Here is a 3349-nt window from a genome sequence, read left to right on the forward strand (position 1 = left end):
ATCAGTGAGGTTTCAGTTGATGTAGAGATTAAGCAAGACAGTGAGGTAGAGGATGACGAGTACTTTACACTCCGTTTAAGCAATCCAAATAGAGGCAGTATACAAGGTGACGCAGAAGCAACGATCTTCATTGAAGATGACGATAGTAAGTTTCAATATGTTAATTCAATTTAAAACAATACATTTAAAACAAAAATTAAATGCTCCTCTAGGCATTTCATCAGGTGACCGAAGAAGATACCGATTACTGGTTGTGATATTTTGTGTTATTTTGTAGGGCTTTAGGGTTAACCGTAACGCTCCTATAGGGGGTTTGGTCGGAGGTGTCATTTGTTTTGATACCCAGAGGCCGCTGTTTGGGATTCACCTAGCCTGTGATATTTTGTGGTATATATTTTTAATCCTACAGCCGGCGCACTTCTCTACGCCATGTTATACCGGCTTGGTGCGATGGATGCACATAACCGGATTCGGTTAGTAATACTGAGCAAAGTAAACCCTGTTAGCGCGTGCCGGAGTCGTTGCGATTAGTATTTAAAAGTTATTACAGTTGAAATGGCTCCAAGTAGAGTTTCGGAAACGTGCTGCGAAATAAGAAAAGGGGCGGTAAAGGGCAAACATTCCAAGTTAACAAAACAAATCTAAAAACAGCGGTACTGGGATCTTCATCAGTGTTCGGTCCCCAGTTAGACTCGTTGCTGACTAGAAAATTTTAATTTTACCATAATATTTTTTCAATCTTTACAGTGCAATTCCAATGGGCTGAAGAAACTTACTTCGTTCAGGAGAGTGCAGGGGCTGCTTCGCTTACTTTGAATCGAGTAGGCAACACTGGAGAATCAACAACAGTCGGTAAGACATGAAACAACTCTGTTTCTTTTTATGTCGGTCGATGAACAACCGCCTGATATAATGTCAATATTTCAAACAAGTGTTGTTCTTCTCCTTTTCATCGTCTACGCCTTCTTTTGTGCCAAACGCTCCAACTAATTTCTACCGAACTTGATTGAAAGAATCAATCTGCTAAATGTGATCTCAGACTGTAGGCCTTAAGTTAATGCTGTGTTGTGTTGTGGGGCTTAGGTCAAAGGTCATCATTTGTAAAAAACAGCACATTCGATTCCCAATCAGAGTTGTTTCCAAGTTGCTTACTTATTAGTGACATATTATTGAAACTAGCAGATCACCCGTCTTTCGCGGTTCGTAAATGCATAGAGTTTGGGCTTGATTGTTAATACTTGAACTCTTTGCACGTTAAGTCCATTGGAAGATGAAATTGCTCAACACGTGAGGTGAGTAAGCCCCTCCCCGTTAAGAATAAACGTCCCCGTACAACCATGACAACTGCAGAGTAGGACAAAATAGGATAACGGTAAATCTCCTCCCCGTAGGACTAACAGTATTCTACTGTACGACTACACTGACCGTAAAACGTTTACCCCTATCCTTGTAGGACTGAACAGTATTAAGACCCCTAAGATTTCACGGTAATGCATGTCTCCCAGTAGGACAACATTAAATGACATCTCCCCCTGTAGGACTACACACAAGTTTAAATGTAAATAAGATAATGACCACTACGCTGGCGAAGTTACGTAATAATCGGATTAACTACCATAGTAATAGGTGAAAACAATTTTTGAATATACCGCGCTGCACCAATACGTTCACTCGGTACCTCTGCATTGAACCATATCTTGCTGATAACTTGCACCTGTAAGATTAGTATCTTTGAAAAGACCAGTATTGTATTCAATCTATGATTGTAGACATACACAGCTGATTCTGATATCAAATAATTTTGATTTTTTGAAATTCGCAATGTAATACATATTTTATGGCAAATGATTAAAATTGATTAACTATGGTATCTCGTTTGAAATGCAATTTTATTTGTATTTCCTAGAATGTCCTGGTCTTTACTGTTAAAATTCCCTGGATGGTAATTGGTAAATACCAGTATTTACCGCCCTCGTAACAATAACACATTCATGATAATTATGACTTCTTACATGTAAAATACACACACATTTTAGTCCTATAGAACTATTGGTGTCCGGTTAGGTACCGATAACTCTCAGCATCGCTTCATGGAGATATAATAAATTGTATCAAGCATAATAATTAAGAGTTGCATAGTGTTATTGTTTTTATTTAAATAAAACACAAATGCACTGTATAAATTATCAGGGTACGATAGAAAGTGTCATCGGTACCTCTTTGGGCACCGAAAAAATGTTGTGCCTTTCCAAATTCGAACTAATTTATAAACTTAAATAACCATTAAAGAAATTGAATACATGAATACAAAACCCACCCAAGTCCATGGGAAGTAATTTTGAGAGAAAAACCTGTGTATCATTTTAATTCCTTCAGTTAGATTTACCTGGTCAATATGGTAAGTTTTACGTGCAAATGAGTGGATTAACCTGTATTAGGTATGACGATTAGCATTTCAGGGACTTCGTGGATCGTGGGATTCATTTTAAATGCTGGACTTGGGTGGGTTTTTTAATCATATACAAAGACAACAATGTTGGAATGAGATTACTACTAGTAAGATAATACAAAATAAAGCACACAGGTATGTATATTGTTAATAAGCATTCTGCCATGTAATATAAACCACATACTTTCCTTTATTAAACCCATTTTGTTTTCAAGTCACTCTCCAGCAATGAATGTGTTACAAGTGGACTTTTATACATACTGGATTTCAATCAATGTGTTACAAGACTCAAATCATGGAATTGGGTGGTTCCTTGATACATGCTATTTTTCACATGCTCAATAGACACAGAGGATAAATTTGAGTTGTTCTTTCATCCATATGACAGGCCTATGTATAGCAACAATTTTCCATGCTTAACTCAATTTAGCCAAAGTATGGACTTGGGTGGGTTTTGTATTCATATATTCAATTGAAAACCAAGAAATCAACAGCTACATCGTGATGCATTGGGATTGGGTTAAATCATTACAAAGTTATATTTATCTTTATATTTTTCATGCCTAATAAATGAGTTGCACTGGTAGTTACCTTGATTTTTGTATTTAATTTCAGAAATCCGAGCAGATGATGGTAGTGCAGTGTCTGGCAAAGATTTTTCCTCAGCGACATCTTCCGTTACTTTCTCATCTGGTCAGTCATCAGTTGAGGTTCTCATTTCCATACTTGATGACCAGATTGCCGAGCAGCAAGAGGAGTTCTCTCTGCTTATAGTGCACCCTGACCCATACCGTTTAGGAACACCAACCCGTACCCATGTGATTATAGAGGATAATGAATCGTGTACCCCATCATGTGTAAATGGAGGGGTGTGTTTATTTGGTGCATGTATTTGTCCGC

The sequence above is a fragment of the Amphiura filiformis genome, chromosome 18 (assembly GCF_039555335.1).
Source record: "Amphiura filiformis chromosome 18, Afil_fr2py, whole genome shotgun sequence".
Classification (NCBI taxonomy): domain Eukaryota; kingdom Metazoa; phylum Echinodermata; class Ophiuroidea; order Amphilepidida; family Amphiuridae; genus Amphiura; species Amphiura filiformis.